The sequence below is a fragment of the Prionailurus bengalensis genome, chromosome D2 (assembly GCF_016509475.1).
Source record: "Prionailurus bengalensis isolate Pbe53 chromosome D2, Fcat_Pben_1.1_paternal_pri, whole genome shotgun sequence".
Taxonomy (NCBI): domain Eukaryota; kingdom Metazoa; phylum Chordata; class Mammalia; order Carnivora; family Felidae; genus Prionailurus; species Prionailurus bengalensis.
Genome location: NC_057351.1, coordinates 84,522,366 through 84,548,330, shown reverse-complemented (window position 1 = coordinate 84,548,330; position 25,965 = coordinate 84,522,366).

Below are 25,965 nucleotides of genomic sequence, written 5' to 3'. Positions count from 1 at the left end.
TAGAACCTGGTAAAGCTGCACATTATGACTCCGCAATCCCAGTGCCAGCTGCACACCCCACAGCAATGTGCACATGTATACTAAGTCACATGAAAAAACATGCTTATAACAGCACTGGGTTTTACTAGCTTCACTGAAGCATAACTGACATACAGAAAACTGCATATTTAATGTACAGAACTTGACAAGTTTGGACGTATACACACACCCAATACACCATCACCTCAATCAAGGTAACGGACATATCATTCACTTTGCAAAGCTTCCGTGAGCAGCACTATTTTTTTTAAGTTTATTAATTTATTTTGAGAGACAGAGAAAGAGAGCACGGGAGGGGCAGAGAAAGAGGGAGAGAGAGACTCCCAAGCAGGCTCAGCCTTGTCATCGCAGAGCCCGACGCGGGGCTCAAACTCATGAACTGTGAGATCATACCCTTCGCTGAAATCAAGAGTTGGATGCTTACTCGAGCCACCCAGGCACCCCCGCAGCACTATTTTTAATATCCCCCAAATGGAAACATGTCCATCAATAGTAAAATGAAAAAATAAAATTGTGGCATATTCATACAATATAAATATTCTATACAACAATGAAAACAGGTTTCTTATTACTACACGCACTCACATGGATGAACCCTTCCTAACGCAATGTTGACTGCAAGAAGCCAGACGTGAAAAGAGAATACACTATGTGATTTCCATTTACATAAAGGTCAAAAATAGGCAAAATGAATCAGTGTGAAAGGTCCAAGTTGAGGTACCCTTGGGTGGGGTAGTGGCGACTAGGAGAAGGTAGGAGGGATCCTGGTATGTTCGTTCACTTTGTAAAAACCCACAGGTCCCCATGCTTATGATTCTTGAACGTCTTAGTGCCAGTATTTTCCTTCCACAAAAGTTTACACTGAGAGATGCTACAAAGAACATCCTTGTAACTCGTATGTTTGTGCATAAATCAATATTTTTGTAAGGAATTGCTCCTGAAGTAGAATGGTTAGTTCACTTTTTAAACATGAACTTTAAATTTGGATTAGGTATTTCCAAATGGTCTCATTTACCCACATAACATGTAAGAGAGTATGTCTTTTTTTCTTTTTTTTTATGTTTTGACAGTTACTTTTGTATATGTGTGTGTGTGTGTATGTATATATGTATGTGTATATCTGTGTGTATATATATATATATATATAATTTTATATATATATAATTTATTGTCAAATTGGTCTCCATACAATGCCCAGCGCCCTCCTCAATGCCTATCACCTACTTTCCCCACTCCCCCACTCCCCCACCCTCCATCAACTCTCAAGTTTGATCTCAGTATTTAAGAGCCTCCCATGGTTTGCCTCCTTCCCTCTCTGAAACGTTTTTCCCCCCTTCCCCTCCCCCATCATCTTCTGTTAAGTTCCTCAGGATCCACATAAGAGTGAAAACATGGTATCTGTCTTTCTCTGCCTGATTTACTTCACTTAGCATAATACCCTCCAGGTCCCTCCACGTTGCTACAGATGGCCAGATTTCATTCTTTCTCATCACCAACTAGTATTCCATTGTATATATAAACCACATCTTCTTTATCCATTTGTCAGTTGATGGACATTTAGGCTCTTTCCATAATTTGGCTATGGTTGAAAGTGCCACTATAAACATGGGGGTACAAGTGCCCCTATGCATCAGCCCTCTTGTATCCCTTGGGTAAATTCCTAGCAGTGCTACTGCTGGGTCATAGGGTAGGTCTATTTTTAACTTTCTGAGGAACCTCCACACTGCTTTCCAGAGTGGCTGCACCAATTTGCATTCCCACCAAGAGTGCAAGAGGGTTCCCGTTTCTCCACATCCTCTCCAGCATCTATAGTCTCCTGATTTGTTCATTTTGGCCCCTCTGACTAGTGTGAGGTGATATCTGAGTGTGGTTTTGATTTGTATTTCCCTGATAAGGAGCGACGCTGAACATCTTTTCATGTGCCTGTTGGCCATCCGGATGTCTTCTTTAGAGAAGTGTCTATTCATGTTTTCTATCTATTTCTTCACTGGATTATTTGTTTTTCGGGTGTGCAGTTTGGTGAGTTCTTTATAGATTTTGGATACTAGCCCTTTGTCTGATGTGTCATTTGCAAATATCTTTTACTGTTCCATCGGCTGCCTCTTAGTTTTGTTGATTGTTTCCTTTGCTGTGCAGAAGCTTTTTATCTTCATGAGGTCCCAATAATTCATTTTGGCTTTTAATTCCCTTTCCTTTGGAGATGTGTCAAGTAAGAAATTGCTGCGGCTGAGGTCAGAGAGGTTTTTTCCTGCTTTCTCCTCTAGGGTTTTGATGGTTTCCTGTCTCACATTCAGGTCCTTCATCCATTTTGAGTTTATTTTTGTGAATGGTGTGAGAAAGTGGTCTAGTTTCAACGTTCTGCATGTTGCTGTCCAGTTCTCCCAGAACCATTTGTTAAAGAGACCATCTTTTTTCCATTGGATAGTCTTTCCTGCTTTGTCAAAGATTAGTTGGCCATACTTTTGTGGGTCCAATTCTGGAGTCTCTATTCTATTCCATTGGTCTATGTGTCTGTTTGAGAGTATCTATTTTCGAAAGTCCTGGCTAGAGCAATCAGGTAAGAAAAATAAATAAAAGTCATCAGAATCGGAAAGAAGCAAAATTGTCTCTATTTGCGGATGACACAACTTTATAGAAACAGAATCCTAAGTTCCACCAAAATACTATTAAATCCAATCAATGAATTCCGTAAAATTACAAGATACAAAATCAATATACAAAACCATTACTGTTTCTATACACTAACAAAAATTATCTGAAAAAGAAATAAAGAAAATAATCCTATTTACAAAAGATCAAAACCAATAAAATACTTAGGAATAATTTTAACTGAGGAGGTCAAAGATCTCGGCACTGAAAACGATAAGCTACTGATGAAAGAAACTGGAGACACAAATAACTGGGAAGATACCCTATGTGCATGGATTGGAAGAATTGGTATTATTAAAATGTCTACATACTACCCCTCAAAGCCATCTATAGACCCCATGCAATCCCTATCAAAATCCCAGAGAACAAACAGTCCAACGATTTGTACGGAAGCACGAAAGACACTGAGAAGCCAAAGCAACCCTGAGAAAGAACAAAGCCGGAGGCATCACCCACCCTGATTTCAAGCTGTGTTACAAAACTCGAGTAATGAGAACACTATAGGGCTGGCATAAAAACAGACATGCAGACCCATTAAACAGAACTCAGAGTCCAGAAGTAACCCACACGTATACCATTGGCTAATACTTGACAAGGAAGTCAACAATATTCAATGGAGAAAATATAGTCTTTTCAAAATTAGAAATTCACGTGTAAAAAAGTCAACCTACAGCTTATACCACTCACAAAAATTAACTCAAAGTGTTTGACTAAAGACTTAATTTGAAACCACAAAACTCTCAGAAGAAAACAGAGGGGAGAGAAGCATTTTGGCTTTGACAATAATTCTTTTTTTTGGATAGGACACCTAAAATGCAAATAAAAAAAATAAACAAGGGGGCCCACATTTACCTAATAAGCTTCTGCACAGAAGAAAAAAAATCCATCAATGAAGTGACAAGGTAACCTATAGAATGGGAGAAAACACTTGTAAACCACCCATCTGATAAGGCTCAATTAAAAAAAATGTAAGCAATACATAAAACTCGATAGCAAAAAAAAAAAAAAATCAATTAAAAAGGGCAAAAGTCCTACACAGACATTTTCCCCAAATATTCAAATGGCCAACAGGTATATGAAAAGGTGCTCAACATCACTAATGACTGGGGAAATGCACACTCAAACCACAACGAGAGGTCATCTCTTGCCTTGAAGGATTCATCATGGAAGACAAGAGGCCAACGTTGGTGAGAACGTGGAGAATGAGAACCGCTGTGCACAGTTGGTGGGAATGCACACTGGTGCAGCTTCTAAGGAAAACAGTATGGAGATTCCTCAAAGAATTAAAAATAGAACTACCATATGATCTACTATGTTCACTTCTGGCTCTATATCCAAAGGAAATGATGTCACCTTCCCAAGGGGTATGTGCACCCCTGTGTTTACTGCAGCATATTTACAATAGTCACATCATGGAAACAATCTACGTGTCCAACAATGAATGAAGAAAATGTGATATATATATATATATACATAATATACATACACACGCACACATACAATGGGATACTATTCCGCCATAAAAATGAAGGATTTGTGACAACGTGGATGAACCTTGAGGGAATTATGCTAAGTGAAATAAATGAGACAGAAACAGACAAATACTGTGTGATCTCACTTCTAGGTGGAATCTAAAAAACTAAACTCATAGAAACAGACCAGATGAGGTTGCCAGACATGGGGGTGGGGTTGGAGGGTCTGGGTTACAATCTTTCAATTTGTAACTTGTAAGAAATGAGTTCCAGTAATACTGCTTCATATACTTGAAAGTCGCTAAGAAAGAAGATCTTAAAAGTTCTTATTACAAGGAAAAAGTATGTTTTATAACTGTGAGGTGATGGACATTAGTGAACTTGACTGTGGTGATCATTTCACAATTGATACATGTATCCGATCATCATGGACACCTCAAACTGATACAATGTTACATGTCAATTATATCTCAGTGTAACTGGAAAGTAATTTAAAAATCTTTTGCTGCCTATCTTTACTCACAATAGTTCATTGCTTCATTTAAAAATAGTTGTCATAAAAGGATAAATACTTCATGATTCTAATCTGAGGTCCCCACAGCAGTCAAATTCACAGACACAGAAAGCAGAAAGGTAGTTGTCAGGGGCTGGGGTGGGGGGAGGGGACAGGCAGCTAGGGTTTCATGCGCCAGAGTTCCAGCTGTGCAAGATGGGGAAGTTTTGAAGATGATGGCATCGAAAGGTACAAAGCAGACGTGCTCAACTATGCTGACCTGTACTCTTAGAAATAGTGAAAATGACAAATGTTGTTTATTTCAGCACAATTTTTAAAAAAAATTTTAAAAATTACGTATTGAGTGGCTACTAGATATCAGGCAGTGTGCTACGTGCTGGGGACAAAGCTGTGACTCAAAGGACAAACATTTACTGCTCTTGAGAGACTTACATTGTGGCAAGGCTGCTGTCAGTCAAACTTTTTGCTAATCTAGAGCAGAAACAAATGACATAGAAACTGAACAAACAATAGAACATATCAACAAACCAGGAGCTGGTTCTTTGAAGAGATCAACAAAATTGATAAACCTCTAGCCAGACTTATCCAAAAAGAGAGATGGGGCGGGGGGGGGGGGGGGAGGGCCCATGGTGGAGGTGGGGGGTGGGGAGGAAGGGAGGACTCAAATAAACACATTCATAAGTGAAAGAAAAGAAATAACAATCAACACCACACATATACAATTATATGAAATTATTATGAAAAATTCTATGCCAACAAACTGGACAATGTAGAGAAATGGATAAATGCCTAGAAACATATATTCTACTAAAACAGAATTAGGAAGAGATAGAAAATCGGAACGGACTGATTACCAGCAATGAAATTGAGTCAGTAATCAAAAAACTGCCAACAAGCAAAATTCCAGGATGAGACGGCTCCACAGATGAATTCTACCATTCTCAAACTACTCCAAAAAAAAAAAGGAAGAAGAATTTCCAAATTCATTCTACGAAGCCCACATTGTCCTGATAACAAAACCAGATAAAGACACCACAAAAAAAAAGAGAACTACAGGCCAGTACCTCTGATGAACATAAAGGCAAAATTCCTCAACAAACTACCAGCAAACTGAATCCAACAATACATTAAAAACGTCATTCACCACAATCAAGTGGGATTTGTTCGCGGGGTGCAAGGGTGGTTTAATGTTTGCAAATCAATGTGATACATCACATCAATGGGAGAAAGGGATAAAAACCGTATGATCATTTTTTTTTTAATTTTTTTTTCAATGTTTTTTATTTATTTTTGGGACAGAGAGAGACAGAGCATGAACGGGGGAGGGGCAGAGAGAGAGGGAGACACAGAATCAGAAACAGGCTCCAGGCTCCGAGCCATCAGCCCAGAGCCCGACGCGGGGCTCGAACTCACGGGCCGCGAGATCGTGACCTGGCTGAAGTCGGACGCTCAACCGACGGCACCACCCAGGCGCCCCTGATCATTTTAATAAATGCAGGAAAAGCAGCTGACAAGGTACAACGTTCATTTACGGCAAAAAAAGCTACAAAAAAAATTAACAAAGTAGGTTTAAAGGGAATGTACCTCAACACAGTAAAGGTTTCACGTGAAAAACTCATAGCAAACATCATACTCAATGGGGAAAAACTGAGAGCTCTTCCCTTAAGGTCAGAAACAGGACAAGGATGTCCACTGTCACCACATTTATTCAACATAACATTCGAAGTCCTAGCCACAGCAAGCAGACAGTGGAAAGAAGTAAAAGGCATCCGAATTGGTACGGAAGAAGTCAAGTTTTCACTGTTTGCAGATGACCCGATTCTACATGTCGAAAACCCTGAAAATGCCACCAAAAAACGACTAGAACTGATAAATGAGTTCAGGACACAAAATCAATGTGCAGAAATCTGTTGCCTTTCTATGCGCTAATAATGAAGCAGCAGAAAGAGAAATTAAGGAAGCAATCCATTTACAGCTGCACCAAAAACAATAAGATACCTAAGAATAAACGTAACCAAAGACGGGAAAGATGTGCACTCCGAAAACATAAACTGGCGATCAAAGAAGCTGAAGGCGGCACAAAGAGACAGAAAGACATCCCACGCTCAGGGACTAGAAGAACAGACGTTGTTAAAATGTCTACACTCCCCAAGGCAATCCACAGATTTAATGCAATCCCCCCAAAAGCATCACCAGCAGTGTCCACAGCACTAAAACAAACAATCCTAAACTTTGGAGCCAAGACCCCCAAGTAGCTAAGCAATCTTGAGAAAGAAAAACAAAGCTGGAGACATCACACGTTATATTACAAAGCCATAGTAATCAAAACAGTACAGCACAGGCATATGCACAGATCAACGCAGACTAGAAAACCCAGAGACAAACCGACAATTTTATAATCAATGAATCTTTGACAAAGGAGGCCAGAATACGCAGTGGGAAAAAGTCTCTTCAACAAATGGCGCTGGGAAAACCGGGCAGCTACATGCAAAACAATGAACTGGACCGCTTTCTTGCACCACACACAAAAATAAATTCAAAATGAATTAAAGACCTAAATGTGAGACCTGAAACCATACAAATCCTAGAAGGGAACATAGGTGGTAATTTCTCCGACATTGGCTGTAGCAATATTTTTCTAGATCTGTCTTCTGAGGCAAGGGAAACAAAGCAAAAATAAACTATTGAGACTACGTCAAAATAAAAAGCTTCTGCACAGCACAGGCAACGATCAACAAAACTAAAGACAACCCATGGAATGGGAGAAGACATTTGTAAACGACAGATAAAAGGTTAGTGTCAAAAACATATAAAGAACTTCTATAACTTAACACCCCAAAAAACAAGTAATTCAATCAGAAAAGGGGCAGAAGACATGAACAGACACTTTTCCAAAGACATCCAGATGGCCAACAGACACATGAAAAGGTGCTCACCATCATTCATCATCAGGGAAATACAAATCAAAGCCACAAGGAGACCCCACCTCACACCTGTCAGAATGGCTAAAATCAAAACACAAGAAACAACAAGTGTTGGTGAGAATGTGGAGAAAAAGGAACCTTCTTGCACTGCTGATGGCGATGCAAACTGGTGCAGCCAAGTATGGAGTTTCCCCAAAAACTTAAAAATAGAACTACTGTACCATCCAGCAATCATACTACTGGGTATTTACCCCCCAAATACAAAAACACTGATTCAAAGGGATACGTGCACCTCGGTTCATAGCAGCGTTCTCTACAACGGCCAAATTATGGAAGCGGCCCGAGTGTTCACAGACCGATGAATGAAGAAGAAAGATGTGGAGTATGTATACGTACACAGAGCAGTATCATTCGGCCCTAAAAGGAATGAAATCCTGCCTTCTGCAACAGCATGGATGGGGCTAGAGTGTATGATGCTAAAACAGGGAAAGGCAAATAGCATACGATTTCACTCACTCACGTGTGGAATTTAAGAAACGAAACAAATGGGCGAAGGGAAAAAAAGAGGGAGAGACGCAAATCAAGACACAGAGTCTTAACTACAGAGAACAAAGTGGTGGCTGCCAGAGGGGGGACTCAGAGTACGCTTGTGACGAACATGTCACCCTACTATGTCACTCCACTGCACACCTGAAGCCAACACAACGTTGCATGTTAACTACACTGGAATTAAAATGAAAACTTGAATTTTTTTTTTTGCTGATGTCATTAGTGAGAATGCTACCTTCCTGTTTCAATCCGCATTTTATTATTATTATTTTTTTTTAACGTTTATTTAGTTTTGAGACAGAGAGAAACAGCATGAACGGGGGAAGGGCAGAGAGAGAGGGAGACACAGAATTTGAAACAGACTCCAGGCTCTGAGCCATCAACACAGAGCCTGACGCGGGGCTCGAACCCATGGACCGCGAGATCGTGACCTGAGCCGAAGTCGGACGCTCAACCAACTGAGCCACCCAGGCGCCCCTTATTATTTTTTTTAATGTTTATTTATTTTTGACAGTGACAGAGAGTTTGGGGGGGGGGCAGAGAGAGAGAGGGAGACACAGAATCCAAAACAGGCTCCAGGCTGTGAGCTGTCAGCACAGAGCCTGATGTGGGGCTCGAACCCATGAACCGTGAGATCACGACCTGAGCCGAAGTCGGACGCTCAACCGACTGAGCCACCCAGGCGCCCCTCAATCTGCATTTTCTTAACTCCCAGTGAGGTTTAGTGTATTTCACATATTCGTGGACCGTTTGTTTTCTGTGAAGCACCTGTGGTCATCTCCCCATTTTTTCTACTGTGTCGTCTGTTTCTTGTTAATTTGCAGCTGCTCATTGTATTTTGTGGCTCTTACCGCTTTCTCTGTCTATACCTTGCAATGATCTTCTCCAGGTCGACAGCTTTGCTTTGGGCTTCTGTCCCCGTACCCGCCGGCCCCTGCCCCTGGTGATCTGTGCGTCAGCCTTTCCCTCATGGCTTCCACGTCTTTGCTTAGGATGCCATTCTCCATCTGAAGATTTAAAAACAAAATCCTCTTACCTTGCATCCTGATACTCTGATAGTTTCATGGGTCTGTAATCTCTCCAGAGTTTAATTTTATGTTTGATATGAGGAGAAATTTACTTTTTTTTTTAAACATGGGGACGAGTTATACCCAAACCACACGCTGAATTATCAGCGCATCCTTTCTGCTGATTTAAAGTATCATAGTGACAATTCCTTATTTTCCTTCCACTGACCTTTTTGGGTTTTCCTTCCCAGACACCATTTATTTTAATTTCGGCAGCTTTTTTTTTTTTGAAACGTATTTTTATTCCCGGAAGGGCAAACCTTCTCTGAGAACCTTTAAAATGTTTTTTCTTAGCTATTTTTGTGCATTTACTCTTCTAAATAACTTCAGAATCAGTGTGATACTACACAGAATTTATAATTTGGAGACTACAGACTTTAAGACACTGAATCTTCCCATTCAGGAACGAAAGAAGTGTCTCCACTTACTCCACCAGAATTTAAGAGCCACTGGGACAAGTGCCCCATAGGACAGGTGGAGAGAGCACTTTGATAACTTGGAGTTGGCAGACCTTGCTTGGCCAGGGCCAGGGCCAGGGCCAGGGCAGGAAAGAGGAGGTTTGAGGAACAGGAAGGATTCCTTCCAGAAATCCTGTTTTGGTTCACGCGCCAATTCCAAAGCAAGCAGGCCTCTGCAGAGAGCCCTGAGCACCAGCTGATGGAAGGTTCTGGAGCCACGCAGGTGAGTCCACACAGACACTCACCATGCTCCCGTCTTCTCCGGGGGCGGCTCCCCGGTCCCACCGTGACTGCCCTGTGCACACTTGCGGGAGACCTGCTCCCCGCCACCCCCTGGCAGGTGTGGAGGCCTGCTGGCTGCCCGACAGGAGACCACAGCACCTCAGGCACGTGGGTCTACTTTCAAACATGGAGGTGGTGCCTTCTGCCGGGCGTGGCGGCTGCTTCTGGCCGCTTGGGGCCGGAAGGCTGTTCATGTCGCAACACTCAGAATGCTGAGCTCAGGCAAAGGCACAGCCAAGTTCAAACAGCATATTCCGCCACGAAGGGCTGCACAGGACCTTCCCTTGTGCTGTGAAGTCACATCCGTGTGAACTGGACAGGACTCAGGGTTTGGGGTCACAAGGCCTGGTCAAAATCCAGGCTCAAGACCAGAGACCTCAAGAAAAGCCTACACTCCGACTTCTCATCTCTGAGATGCGAACAGTGTCACGGACCGCAGAAGCTGCTGCCCAGAAGGAGAAAGAGGCCATGTGAACTGCAAAGCGCTGTACTCACATGAGGCATCAGAGGGCTCTGGGCTTTCTCTCCGGGGCCATCGGGCAGCCCCAAGCTGCCTGTTTGACAAGGTCTGATCCATGTGGGGAAACTAAGACACAGAGAAGCAAAGAAATTAAATGAAGCGTCTGTATGGGGGAACTTCTAAGCCAAAGGCAGTTTTTACGGGGGGGGGGGGGGGGCTAGAGCATCTCTTGGACATAAGTAAGTTTGTAACGAGGCAGCCGTGGAGCAGCGTATGGGGACTGGGTGCTGGAAATTGTTAGGAATGACTGGTCTCCGCGAGGGTCGTTGGAGGAGCTCAGGGATGAGCGGCTGAGACAGGGAACAGAAATAGAAAATACAACTTGAAAAACACAAATCATTCTTGGACACCGGGAAGCTGATACCATTTTCCCTTCTCCTTCCTCTTCCTCTTCCTCTTCTTCTTCCTCCCCCCCTCCCCTCCCCTCTCCTCCCCTCCCCCTCCCCCTCCTCCTTCTTCTTCATAAAAGTTAAGGGAGAGCCTGAGAATGTGAAACCACTGAATCAGACGGTTAGGAACAGGGGAAACGGGAAGGACACTCGGTTCACGAGGCTGAGGTAGCCTGCAGGTCCGGGGACAGTTCTGGAGAGAAAGGGGGCGGCCAGGGGCCGGACCCTACGTGGCACCTGCTGTCTGTAGAGGCTCCTGCATGCAGCCTCGCTGGGGTGGGGACTGGAACCAGGCTGTGGGGAGGGCCGTGCTGACAAGCAGAGACTTTTGAAAAGAAATACAAATTGACCAGTCTATTTTCAGGTGACACCACCAGCAACAAATGGTCCACACGGAGATGTTTTCCTGGGCCTGCTTTATGGGCCAGACGGCTCATCTGACTACAGGGCTGTTTGTGCAATGCTGACCTGCTGCATCTTCTTGGGACCGTTGGGCCCTCTGCGGCTTGAGCCAAACCTCAGGAAGAGCCCGTTGGGTCTGGCAGGGCCTTGGGAGCCTGGCGGCCGGTGTTTGCACCAGCGACCTCGAGGCTCACTGTGGAACTTGCTCACCATGACCCTGGTACTCCGGTAGGCTCAGAAAATGCCGGAAGGAGGGTATCTTAGGTGTATGCAAGGGTCCCGGCAAGAGCCGCCCACAGTGCAAACCAAGAGGCCCTGCTTTGCCGCTTTCTTGTAGCGGAACCCATCTGAACCAATCCAGGAGACCAAGCAATCGGTCGGCTTGCCTTGAACACACGAGCCTCCGCGTTACGCCCGGACACAAGCTTCCATGCCGAGAGCCTCTTCCGGTTAACTGCAGGAGAGAGCAGTCCCCGTAACTGGGGAGCAGGGGCCCCGTCCTAACACGTACCCTCATCTCGCCAGCAACCTTGGGTGTCTGCGGTAATTCAAGGGACAGCCTGGAGTAACTAGAAACCATTTTTGGAGGAAGGCCTTTGAAACATCAAACCGAAGACATCAGTCAACAGACCTCCCTGCCTTCGCTGCTCCCGGCCAGTTAACGGAAGCTGGCTGCTCAGGTAACACACCGTGAAATTCTGGCCGCAGAGGACGCTGGACGTTAATTGTGTTTCGTGAAACTGCACCACAAGTGGCCAACCTGAAGAAAATAGTTCACGGTTGGGTTTTCCTTCTGTGTTTAGTCATGGAAGTGGCGTCACCGGGCCTGGGACGGGAGACACGTTCTCTGCCTGATGTTTGCCGCCTCCCCCCAGCAGTGCGATGTGGTCTGTGCGTCGCAGGGGTGATCAGCGGTTCATTTTTAACCCTAACGGATGTCCACAAAGATCATTCTCTCCGTTCTGCTAAAACCCAAGCCTTAATTATCTCGGCGCCTAGAGGCCTCGGTGGTCCAGCGGCAAATACCACAGAGCTTTCTTTTTCTGAAAATGATTCTCGTTCTAAAAGGACATTTCTTCCGTGAGTGGGATAGGCTCTTGGCCACGCTAAGTATCTCTCGGGGACAAGCGTCTGGGGGGAGCCTGTAGCCCTCAGCAGGGGTGCACCCCAACACTCGGTGCAGAGGCCGTGAATGGGAGCGGCAGGGGCAGCTGAGTTTGGGGGGCGACGGGAGAAGAGCCGGGGGACGTGGGCTCACCCTGGTTTGCTCTGTGCAGAAAGCTCAGGAGGGCAGGAGTCCAGCCGTTGTTTGCTGCAATGGAGGAAGTGATTCTGACCGTTGCTTTTTCTCCTGGAACTTTTCTAATCAGAATGGATCTTGCTGTCAGGAAGGCTAGAGGCCATCAGAAGTGAGCTATGGGGAAGGTGATTTCCTGGACAGGCAGACCGGTGGAGCCCCGTGCACTTGGACTTTTTCTTTTTTTTTTAGTCTAACAAGAATCAATATTTAAGATTATGCAATGTCCACACCAGCCCGAAGTAGCTGCCAAGCCAAGGACAAGGGCTGGATAATTTACAATGCAAGGAATCCATTCTTTTTGCGAGGGGGAAGGGGAAAATCAAGATTTAAGCTTCTTATCCTGGGCTGAACTTTTCTCCTCCATTCTTAATGGCACCAGACGTAAATAAACCATCCATTTTGTTTTGTATGAGCAGTCTACGCCTGGCACACACTCGGAGGCAACGACAGGCCCGTCTGAGATCCTCGACCCCCACAGGTCCGGGCTACAACTGCCTTGACAACAGCAGCCGTTTACACGTTTCTGACTCACAACCCTTTGGTCCTTTGGCCCGAGCCACACCTGCTGTTGGGTTCTACCCCCACGACCAGCAGAGAAAGCCCTTCTGTTGTCAGCTGCTAATGGTTCCCGGTCCCGTATTTTTAACGTGAAGATGAAATATTTATAAATGCCTCGTCAACAGCATCCCATAGCCGGGCCCTCCTGAAGCCGCAGACGTGGGCTGTGTTCACTCGCAGGATGGCGGGGGTCGCGGGCCGGGGGAGTGGGCAGCGGCACTGTGGACGGACCTGGGCCACTATTTACAGGCCGGGGCTTGTTCTCAAAAGCCTGCCTCCGGTCCTGGGCCAATTTCCTCTGTCTGCAGTGACTGGAGTCCCGGCCTCCACCACCCCAGGGCCGACCTGCCTGGAGCCTGGACACCGTCTATCCCAGTGGGAGGGAGCCATTTCCCGCCGCCTGGAAGTGAAGGGCAGAAGACGGGGTTGGAGCCAAAAAGCAATGGGGCCTTGCACGACACTTTCCTGCCTCCCACGGGGTGGGGGCGGCGTCGTGCTGGCTCCCGAGGGAAAGGGCTGGGGCCCGGGCGCCCCCATGGGTGCTCCCCCAACCCCAGCTGCTCTCCCACCCACTTCTCTCCTGTCTTCACTCCTCCAGAATTGGCGTTGACGCGGACGTTACGGGCGTCTCCGCCCAGAAGGCAGGTGGCCTGCTCTTTACTTTCTGACCTCTGGCTGACAATGCACAGCTGGCTTCCTATGTGGCAAGCGTCCGTGATCTCAGGGCCGACTGTCCAGACAGCAGGACGAAGCCCCAAAGCAGGGGCTGCACGGAGGGGCGTCAGAGGTGGGGCTCTGAGGGGTGCGCAGGCTCGGCCTCACGAAGGGGTGGCATTCCCGGTGACAGCGTGGGGCCGGGGGGTGTTGGGAGCTGGGGACGGCCAGGGTGACCGTGCCGGGGTGACGGGCTGTGCAGCCTGGCTGCTCTGCTGCGGGAGGGCTTGGTGGGGGCTAGCAGTGGGTTTCAGACAGGGGCACGTGGCCTGTGGAGTTGCGAACAAGCCTGTGGGGACAGGCTTGAGGGGCCAGTGTGGCAGATGGTGAGCTGGCGTGGAGCGGGGGCAGGGCAGCCAGGGAGCAGAGCCGGGAGGCCGCCACGGGGTGGACAGACGGGTGCTGCAGACACCTTGGGAGACGGAGGAGAATCCACGCCAGCTGCTCCTCATACGTCGGCTTCACGAGCCTCGGAGCGCCCCGGCAGGGGAGAGTGCCCCGCCTCCCCAGCCCCCCGTGCCAGCCAGACCTCTTGGGCCAGAGATGGCGAGCAGGGAGGGCCTAGAGCCAGGAGCCCACCAGGCACAGCGTGGGGAAGGCGACACGGCTCTCGGGGACTCGGCTCTCCTGCCTGAGAAGCGGGGGCACCGAGACTTGCTGATGGGATGGTAGGGGTCAGTGCGCCGGGACAGAACCCCAGGTGACACACCGGGATGGGGCACGGGGGATGACACAGAGGCGGAGACAGCCTCGGTGTGCTCCCCCAGCGCTGGACACAGAAGAGGCCGCATCCTCGTGCCACCGTGCAGCCTGGACAGGAGGACAGGGGCTCGGCTGTACGCGTGACTCCCAGCCTAATACTCTGTCCAGACATCCAGGCCGCGCTGGGCAAGTCCCACACCACCCAGCTGCCGCTGGTTTGGAAGAAAGCAAGCGAGGGCCAAAGTAGCCTGGCCCACTCTTCTGCCCTGAACTTTCCTCCGCGCTGTGCAAAGGGCAGAAAGGAGGAAAGTCCACCTCCCTTCCCGGCGGTGCTGCTGACCGGGTAAAGGCTCAGAATCCAGGCCGTTCTCGGGCTGCTCACGGGCATGAGCTCACCGAGCAGCTCCACCCGGCCCAGCCCCCAGAGTGGGAAGCCCCCCAGCTGTCTGCCCACCTCTTGGGACTGCGAGTTTCCACGAGATGAATAACGTCTGGACAGCGGCTTTGCACACTGTAGAGTGCTGCCTACGCGTGACTACTATTCTCGTTTCCACACGTGAGTGATGCATGGGGCTTTCTTCGAGCGCCTGGGATCGGGGCGACCACATCCTTCCTCAAAATGGGCCGGATGACACCTACACGGAGCTGGCATAAACGTCTGGACATCCAAACGGGTCTGGACCCCCAGTGGGCGGTGATGCTGCCCCAGCGGATGGCAAACACTGAGAAGGAAAGGCCCCTTCTTGGGTCTCCTGTGTGCCACCCCCCCCCCGCCCCCCAATCAGCAAGGGCAGGACAGGAACGCACAGCCGTGGACCATAAATCTCCAGGTCTCCGAGAGGACGGCGAGAGGGCCAAGCCACTGGCACTAACGGTGACACGCTGACGCGGTGGCATTGATCATCACTGAGACACAACTGCGGGCCATCCGCGGGGAGACACAAAACGAGCCGAGCAGCGGGGGAGGACACGCATCCCTGGTGGGCCTGGCTCCGGGGGACGGCCGGCGCTCGTAACCGCCGCAACGATGATGAACACGTATTGATTTCTGGAGTGCCTCTCCGGAGCCCCAGAGCACTTCATGCACTTATTGGAAAGTGCCTGAAACCAAATTGAAGACAGGCCCAATGAGGAGAATCAATCCAAACGCTAAGGGCATCTGAGGGCTTTGGAGCAAATGGGGGGAGAGAAAACAGGTACTCCAAACGCTCAAGGAAGACACTTTGCCCCACGCTGTTCAACAGCCTGAAACTGAAACGCGGAGTTTGGCTTCTGCACACGGGGGGGGGGGGGGGGGGTGCGCCTGGCTTGCAGGGCAGGGAGGGACCTCGGCGCGGCGTGCGGATTCGTGTGCACGAAAGGGTGCTCTGGGGCCTGTGGGGGGCTCTCCTCTACACCTAGGCCCTTGGAAAACAAAACCATTTTCTAAAAACTTTCTACCTGGAAACCACTTCGAGCTTCCAGGGAAGCTGGTAGAGTGGAGAACACCCCAACACCTAGGCCCAGGTGGCCGTGCTGCTAAGAGCATCGTTACTGCTCCCACCCCCACCCCCTGCCCCCCACCGGCCAACGTAGATTTTTTCTGAACCGCTTGGGAGCAAGGTGAGCACATCATGGCTGTTCACCCCCAAATACTCGAGCATGTGCTTCTCAAGGGTCAGAGCGCTCCTCCCGTGGGTTTGGTGGTCAGCAACCTCAGCAAGTGGGATTCTGATACACGTTTCAATCGACCACTCGTCCTCCATTCTGTCACCTGGCCCAACAGCACCGACTGGCACACCTCCCCCCTGCTACAGGTCTGGTCTGGGAGCAGCACTGCCCCCGGTTGTCCTGCGCCTTAGTTTCTTCTCATGTGAACATTCCCACAGTCTTCTCTGACATGTTTTGGAGAAAAATCCAGGTTTCCACAGCAGCTTTCGGCCCAAGACGCGGCTGGACTGAAAGAACCTGATTCCATCTCCCACAGACACAGGGACCAGACCCAGCTTCAGCCCTTGCTGTGACCACACTGCTTTCATAACCAACGGACCACACCATCTAGCACCGAAGGGATAAGGCCTGCGGCCACCCATTTGAAGGTGCCCCCAAAGTGGAGGCGGGGAGGGCAGAGGGTACACGCCTCTCCGGAGGGGCTCTTTTTGGCCACCAGCCCCTTGGCTCACCGACTAATAATACAGTGTTCCCTTGGGGCGTGCAGGTGTCTGTGGGGCCCACGGACCGCTGTCTGGGTCAGGGCTCAGTGGACCAGCTCCTGGCTGGGCCGCACACCCAGAATCACCGAGAAGCAGGGACGCTGAAGAGCCCATTTCACATTCGGCCGAGAGTGAACTTAACCAAGACTGACACTAAAAGTGACCTCACTCCCTTCTTGGGATCATCTGCCCTGAGAGCCCAGCAGCCCCGTAAACACAGAACCTGGTGAGGCCCAAGGGAGCCCAGGCGAGCAGAGCAGCCTCTGGAAACAGTTGCCTTTTTTCCCACCTTTGATAACGAGAGAGATGGGGGATCGGAGAGAGAAACGAGGTGGGGCCTGTAGGCGACGCGGGGTCAGGAAACAAGACCAGAAAGTCCGGCTGGCGTGGCTCCCGCCTGCCACCTCCGGCTGGGCTGACCCGGCACACCAGACACCCCGCCAAGGACCCTGTGCTAACACGAGAACAGCGCCCTCCCGGCCGGTCAGCCTCCGTCTCCCGAGGAAGGGAAGGGCGCCCGTGACTGTGCAGACAGCAGAGGCTCAGGAGGGCCGCCTGCCTCCGCGTGCCCCATCTCGGCCTTTCTCAAGCCACGCAGCAGGACCAGGTCCCCCTGCCAGAGCTGCTCTCAACAGCCTCCTTCCGGGCTCTACAGCAACGCTTCGGCAAAGGCCCTCGGAAGACGCATTGCTATTCGATTCTCAACAGTTCCCGGAAGGACACAAGGGACGACCTGGGTGGTTCGGTCGGTTGAGCGTCCCACTTCTCCTCAGGTCAGAGCCTGCTTTGGATTCTCTGTGTCCTTCTCCCTTCTCCTCCCCTGCTCGTGTGCTCTCTCTCAAAAATAATATAAACGTTGAAAGAAGAAGAAGAGAAGGAAGGGAGGCCACAGGGAGGAGAGGGGGCAGGCACTTGAAAGGGGGGGGGGTCAGTGGAGAGAGAGGCAAGAATGAGCAAGCTGCCGGTCTGCACAAAATGGGCACAGGCCTTGTTCCCCAAAACGCCCCCCACTGGTGCCCCGGTGTGAGACCCCACGGGAGAAGGGGCTTCGGTGGTTCCTCTGCAGAATCGAACTTTCAGAAGGTGCCAGTGCTTGCATTCTGAGCCTCGTATAGGGAGGAGGCTCCCTTTGGGAGTGACCCCTGTCGTGAACATTCTGTGACACAGTCCGGCAGGGTGGAGCAGTGGGTAAGAAGATCAATGACGTCAAAGAGCTGCCAGGTCCTGAAAAGATCGACGAGGCCGAGACACTCTTGGTGTGACAGACCATTTCCCCGAGTACCACAGCAGTCTTCCCAGGATCCTCTGCAGTGTCACTCGGCCCTGACCACACCAAGTGGCGGGGTCCACATCCCCTCTCTTGAAATGAGCCACCCTGTGACTCACTTTGACCCAAAACAGGGCATGGTGGACGTGAGGTCATGTGAGCTTGGGGAGCCTCACGTCTAGGCAGCCTTTGTCCTTGTCCTTCTGACACAGGGGCCTGAGGCCAGCGGGGGAGGATGCCTTCTGGAGTAGTGGGGGGAGGCTGGGTGGGAGAGAACAGAGGTGCCAGCTGAGCAGCAAACACTGGGCATGTGAATCAGGCTCTCTGGGCTATCGCGCCCTACGGAGCCTGAAGCTGCGCACACCATGGGAGTAAGAACAGCCTGGCCAAGCCACAGAAACACGAGAAACAAGTTATTGTTGATTTAGGCATTTGGGTCGATTGCTGGGCAGGAAGAAATAGCTGAAATGGAAATGGGCGTCTGGACGGCGGGGAGGACGCAGAGCACGGGCCCAGTTTTGGGGAGAATGCAGAGCACGGAGATGGCTTCGGGGAAATTGCAAAGCAGAGGCCTGGTTTCGGGGAGAACAACCCGTGCCAGGGGCAGGAGGACGAGGGGCAGGACTGTCACCAGTGGCTAACTTGGAACACGGAAGACGTGCCTGAACCCATGCATACGGCTGAGACCTACTTCTAGGCAGACTGTTGAGAGTGCCTGTTAGGGCCCCATGATGACGCAGGACGACACGGAAGAGAGAGGCAGGAGCTAAAACAAACCCAACAAAAAAACCCAAACTGGCATCTGCAAGCAGAATTGACAGGATATATGCAGATCAGAATTACCTACCTGGTTCCAAAAGGAAAGTTGTTCACATTTCCCGCTTCAACAGTCAGCAAAATATTCAGGAAGGAACAAATGGACTCAGAGTAAAGACTGAATCAAGGGACTATAAGGCCTCAGAGCGGTATGAAGCAGTGCCTTATAGACTTTCTCAACAAGAGAAAAGGGGCTTCCAAGGATCTGTGGGGCACTGGTTCATCGAAGCCTGACATACCCAAAGTAGGGACAGGTTTGTCTTGAAAAGAGTTATGGTGATGGTTGTTGGGGGGCATAGAGGAGATTCCAACAAGATTCATAGGAGACCTAAAACATTTTTAAGAGAATTGCATCAGTAAGAGCACTACCAGCTTGGACTGAAAAAAAAAAAAAAAAAGATCAAGATCATTGAAAATGAAAAGATGCCTCTGGGACCCCAGCTTTCTTCTTCTTCTTCAAAAAAACCTTTATTAAATCTTTTACTTATTTTTGAGAGAGAGAAACAGAGTGACAGCAGGGGAGGAACAGACAGGGAGACACAGAATCTGAAGCAGGCTCCAGGCTCCAAGCTGTCAGCACAGAACCCCATGTGGAACTCAAACTCATGAACCGTGAGATCATGACCTGAACGAAGTCGGACGCTTCACCAACTGAGCCACCCAGGCGCGTGGGACTCCAGCTTTCTATGAGCAAGAATCAGACACAGAAACTTACTGACCTTCAAACATGGGCCCCTTCTGGTGGGAAAGGAAGGACCTTGAGAGAGCTGAATGAGAGAACAGTGGACAGAACAATGGATCAGGAAATCCTTCCTGAGAACAGAACTGGGCCTTAATCAGAGTATCTCTTGGCTCTGGAGTGGGGGCTCGGCAGCCTGGTCCATCTGGATTTCAGAACTGGTAGGCACCAGGGACTTGCACGTGCCTTATGCTCCTCCTCTGTTTGATGGGAGCAGCTGGCCCTGTGTTTTTCTAGGTCCTGTTTGTGGGGTAACTTGGTTCGTTGGTTCAGAGGACACACACCAGAGGAGGGGTGTGTATGTGTGTGTGTGTGTGTGTGTGTGTGTGTGTGTCCAGATGGATGATCCTGATGTAGATCATGAGAACCTGGCCTGGGAGTCTGAGGCCCTAACAGGGATGAGAGTTTCGGGCATCCTGAGACGGGAGAAAGAATATGGCGCATGTAGGGAGAAAACTGTGGGCAGATTGTGGAATGCGACAGATTGCTTCATGGCCACAAATTCCTTTGTCACAGAAGGCAGGGTCCTTTGCAGTGAAATTTCGCCACGTCTCCCCCACATTTCTCAAGTGTATGAAATCGGCTGGCCGAGTGATTCCATCTTGCTCAAGAGAACGTGGCAGAAGTGATGCTGTGTAGATTCAGAGCCCAGGACTCAGATTGTCTTGGGACTTGTGCCTTTGTCCCCTTGGAATACTGTCCTGCGAGCAGGAAGCCTGTCTAACCCACAGGAGCAGTAGAGGCCATGTGACGGAGATCACGTGCTGAGCATGTGAGGCTGCAACCATGTTCCAGGCCTGCTGACCCTCCGGCTAACGGCAGCCCTGTGGTGGGCCCAGATGGAAGCAGAAGCCATTCCGTGGGAGAGTAAAATAATCGTGTTGTTTTCCGCTACTAATTTTGGGGCAGTTTGCTATGTACTGACAGAAAATTATACTATCTCGCATGACTGATCAAGACACGAACAAAAAAGCAAACATGAGACACTAACATCAGGGATGGGGAAAAAAAGACTTTGCACATCGAGGGGTTACTAAAGGGCTGTTGTGAACCTCATCGTGCCCGAGATTTAACAACTTAGAGGAGATAGGTAAATTCCATGAACTATATAAAAATATAACTGGCACAAAATAAACAGAAAATGTAAACAGCCCTCCATCAGTTTTTAAAATTGCATCCATAAATAATGGCCTTTTCATACAGAAAACTCCAGGCTCAAAGAGCTTCACTTTGAGCTTCACTGGCTTCACCAGCTTCACTGGTAAATTCTACCCAATATCTGAGAAAGAAACAAGACCGATGTTACTGCACTGTTTCAGAGAAGAGAGGAAGAGGCATGACTTCCCAACACGCCCCGTGAGTCCAGCATTAAGCCCAACACCAAACTTTGGTGATAATGAAAGAGAAGAAAATGATAGGCCAATATTTTTTCTTCAACAGAGATACAAAAATTCATCACAAAATAACAGCAAATTACATCCAGCAGTATAGACAAGGTATAGTATGTCATAACCAAGTGAGTGCACTCAGAATACAAAGTTAATATCTGAAGATTAATTGTAATTCACTACTTAGAGTAAGAAAAACAACCATATAATCATCCTAACAGGGGCAGAGGAAGTATTTGATAAGATTCAACTCATTCAACGCACTCATTGTGAAAACTCTCAGCAAGCCGGGAACAGAAGGAGGCACCCTCCATGAGGTAAGAGGCACCCCGAGAAGCCTGTGCTTAGCCAGCGCCATGCTCGATGGCCAGAAGTGGAATGATCTTCCCCAGAGAAAGGGAACACGGCAAGGACAGCCACTCTTTCCACTTGTATTCCACAGCAAGTGGAGGTGATAACCAGTGAGATAAGGCAAGAAAAAGAAATGAAATGCATAAAAATGGGAATGGAAAAAGTAAAACTCTTTTCTCCTCACAGGTGATATGATTCTATGGGGAGAAAATCCTAATCTAACGGAAAACTACCAAAAACTAGGTAAATTTTTCGAGGTTGTGAGATTTCAGGAACAAAACTAAACAGGTTAACGAGTCAAGGTCGCAAAAGAAAAGGAAGTGTAAGAAATTGTCACAGGTTGGAGGAGACTAACGAGGTGTGACAAGCGAACGGACTGGATCCTGGAACAGAACAACGTTGGTGGAGAAACCGGAGTGAAGTCCATAGTTAATGGTATTTACCAGTTAATTTCTTAGTTGAGACCACTGTACGGCTGGAAGCTAAGACCATGGTACGGCTGGAAGCTGAATAACATTCCGTTGTGTGGATGGATCACTATTTTGTTTATCCCTTCACCCGTCACTGGACATCTGAGGTTGCTTCCAAGTTTTGGCTATTGTGAATAACGCTGCTGTGAACATCGGTATACGGATACCTGTTTCAAGAAAAGTTCTGTCTCTTGACTGGGGTGTTAGTCACACAGGTATGCGTTTTCAAAGTTCATTAAATGACACACTGAAAGCCTGTGAACTAACCTAGTTCTGTCAAACCCTACCACTGCGGGCCTCAGGGATGGTCTTGTGCTTCCTCTGTACCGCTGCCCTCCCCCACTCCTGACATGCACCTGCTGGCCTGCACCTTGGAGGCTTGGGAGGAAAGCTACAGCCCTGAGCGGGGGGGGGGGGGGGGGGCACTTGCTCTAACACATCACTCAACCCACCCTCCACGAGTCACTTGCACGAGGGGAATGGCTGGCCTTCCCAGGAGACCCCGCTGGCTGGCCCTGTGCACCTCACAGGACTCAGGCCTTGGTCTAGTCCGCCCCAGGCGCTTCACTCTTTGCATCCAAGCCCCTGGATGCAGCCTGCGTCACCTAGGGTGGCTGTGCCTGCGTTCAGTGGGAAGTGGCCTGTGCTCCTGGGCCGTCCCCACCCAGGGTTCCCCACACAGAGAGCAGCAGGCTTTTGAGCATTTCGGGGAAGACTCTATTTTTTTTTTTCTTCCGACAAATAAACAATAGAATTGAAATAGGTTTATGGCCTTCTCACTTTCCTGGAAGAAAGTTCTGTGTTGCATTAATAAAGAGAAACAGCAGGAATCACGGCAAAAATAACAAACATGCACTCTGCTGGAGAGGAGGTGCTGAAGCTTTCTCTAGGGGCCCTCTGCTACTCCTAAGCTGGTTCTTCTCCGAAATAAGTTCGATCTGTCCTCAAAAATAATTAAAGGGCTTACATTTCCACGGGGACAAATGGAACAGTGCAAACTTGGAAGGTGAGTGCCCTCTCCCAGCGCACAGTGCCTACCTGCTGGGGCGCCTCGCCTGGCAAACCGGGACCGTGCGGTCTCCTGCTCAGCCGTTCCACATGCTGGGAATGGGATCCACGGCGCATCTCCCATGTGCTGGTAGCGGGTGTGGGCGAGTCCCGCCAGGCAGGCCCCTAGAGGCCCAGAAAGGGCAGCAGAACCCCTAACCTGAGCCCCCCGGGGCTTCCCAGGCTGGCCTGTGTCCCTCGTGCTGCTGGGAGGGGAGCTCTGCCCTGAGCGAGAATGGCTGCCTAGCCTGCAGCTCAGAACAGAAGCCGCCCGCCCCAAGAGCACCTTGAACCCAGCAAAGTCCACACCCAGGCAGGTCACAGACAACGGTAGTGTCTGGAACAGGTTACCCTTCCTGCAGGGCCTGACAGGTGGTTCCCAAAGGTCACAGAATCTGTAGAGGCTTGCTGACTGCACAGCGTTTAGCCACCTTCCACTGACTCCCATCCCTCTGGGTCTCTCTGCCCGAGGTCAAGGGTTGGGGCCGCTCTCCACCCTAGGTCCAGTTGGGAGGACCTCTCACACACCCACTAGCGTGGACTGGCCCTGGGTGGCTGCGGTGGCCCCAGGCTGCCCTGAAGTCTTTCAGCCACTTGCTAACGTTCCGGCGGTTTCTCAAAGCTCCCTTCTTTTCTCCCCCATAAACTTATCTTTAGGAATGGCTGTTTGATTTACAAAGCACACAACCTGTCATCAGTTAACTCCTGCAAAAATATACCAGCATTTGGATGGGTAGACCAGTAAACGTTAAAACCTATACAAAAATATTACCATCGACAACATCAAAATATCATCAATCCCAACAGCATCGGCTATCTGGTGAACTGCAGCCACATTAGGGTTTAATTCAGAAATAGCCCCACGCGCGCAAAACGTCCAAAGGAAGGCCTTTTCAGTTAAAAATAAAAGTAAAACGACTCAATGTAAACGTGGGTTGTATTAATGCAGCGAGCCCAGAGAACCTTTCCTGAGGTTGCGAAAAAGAACATATGGTGCCCATTTAAAATTCACCAATTACACAGAAGAGGTCAGGGATGAAACCATTTACCGAAGTCAGAAACCTGGTGAGCTGGGGGGTGGGGGGCTGGGGCGGGGCCGCAGGCAGGTTCCCCGGGGGCCTTCTCCGCCACGCCGGCCGCACTGGGCACGAAGCAAGGCCAGCCAGACCCACGTCCCCGCCGAGGCTGCCGCTGCCTCAGGGGAGTATGCCTGGCACAGCGGGCTGGCCGGACGGGAGTGTCTCACCCTCTGTGGCTGACGGCACGACTCGGCTGGCGGCCGACGCGGCCTGCGTTTCCCCCACTTTTCTCGCTGGCTTATTTAGCGGGTGGGAAACGGCAAGATGTACTTACCTCTAAGCTGGTTTTATTTTGTCACCACCATCTATAGGGGTTCTTCCTTAAAAATCACCCAAAGACCCTGGGAGCTGTCTGGTTTTCAGAGAATCTGCTCCCTCCTCAGTCCCCTTCTAGGGCTGGTGACCGTTGGGCACGTATGTAGCTTGCAGTCAACACACCTCTTAACAAACACAGGGAAGATATTGCTACTGCCTCGGGAAAGAGGTCAGGAAGCACCGGGGTTTAAGAAAATCTGTAAAAAGATTATCAAGCAAATCATTTCCAGACACCATTTCGGTTTAGAGGCTCCTGGTAAAGGAGAGGGACCAGTGACCAAGCAAGGGATGCCCTCCGAGACCAACACCCAAAGATGGTGACACTCAGCTCAGCTCACCAGATACAATAGCAATGACTCTAAAAATAAAAATATTTGGGGGGAAGCACATTAAGCCTTGTACTTAAACTGAAACTTGATCAGAATGTTTGAGCTTACATTTTTTTCATGTGCTAAATTAAAAATGAGGGGCGCCCGGGGGGCTCAGTAGATTAAACGTCTGACTCTTGATTTCGGCTCAGGTCATGATCTCACGGTTCGCGGGATCAAGCCCCACCTTGGGCTTTGCACTGACAGCACGGAGCCTGCTCGGGGTTCTCTCTCTCTGACCCTCCCCCACTTGCATATGCACATACTCTCTTAAAATAAATAAATAAACATTAAAAAAAAAACCTGAACATTTTCTCATGGGAATTTCAAACATCTATAAACAGAATACCACAATGAGCCCCATACACCTATGATCCGGCTTCCACATCCTGCCACCCCACCAGCCTTGCTTCACTTATGTCCCTCCCCGCCCCCCCCCCCCCCCCCCCCCCCCCCCCCCCCCCCCCCCCCCCCCCCCCCCCCCCCCCCCCGGTCACTTCCCTTTCAGGTAAAATTTACATACCCTGAAACACACAGCTCTTAACTGTACATGGTTGACAAATGATACATTCATTCACTTACATCGCCACGAAGATAAAGATCTTTCATCACCCCATGAAGCTCCCTCCTGCCCCTTCCCGGTTGACCCAACCCCCCCACTCCAGGAAACCAGCCTTCTGAAATTTTCAACATGGGCTGGGTTTGCATCATCTAAATGACAGCGTGTGTATTCTTCTATGTTTGCCCTGTTGCTAGCTGCACATACAGGCGGTTCATTTTTACTGCTGAGTAGTGGTCCGTTGTATGGATACCCTACGAATTTATCCTTCCTTTCATCCATTCTTCTGTTGGCTGCCATTTAGGTTGTCTCCAATTTAAAAACAAATTGTTTTAACGTTTATTTATTTTTGAAGGCGAGACCGAGTGTGAGCGGGGGAGGGGTAGAGAGAGAGGGAGCCGCAGAATATGAAACGGGCTCCAGGCTCTGAGCTGTCGGCACAGAGCCCGACGCGGGGCTCGAACTCATGAGCTGCGAGACCATGACCCAAGCTGAATTCGGTTGCTTAACCAACTGAGCCACCCAGGCACCCTGTTTCCAATTTTTTAATTATTATGAATATGACTGCTAAAAATCTCCCGGCATTATTTTTCTGTTTTTGTTTTGTTTTGTTTTTAGATTGTTCTTTCTCCTTAGACTCTTTGCATTTCTAAATGCAATTCAGAAAACAGTCAACTTCTACAAAAGCCCTCTGGGATTGTAATTCCTGCTGGGATTGCTTTGAAATTTTAGATCAGTTTTCGGAGCACTGACATCTTAACGATATGAATTTTCCAATCCATAAACAAAGGATGTTCATTTAGGCCTTCACTCTCATTAACAAACATTTTATAGC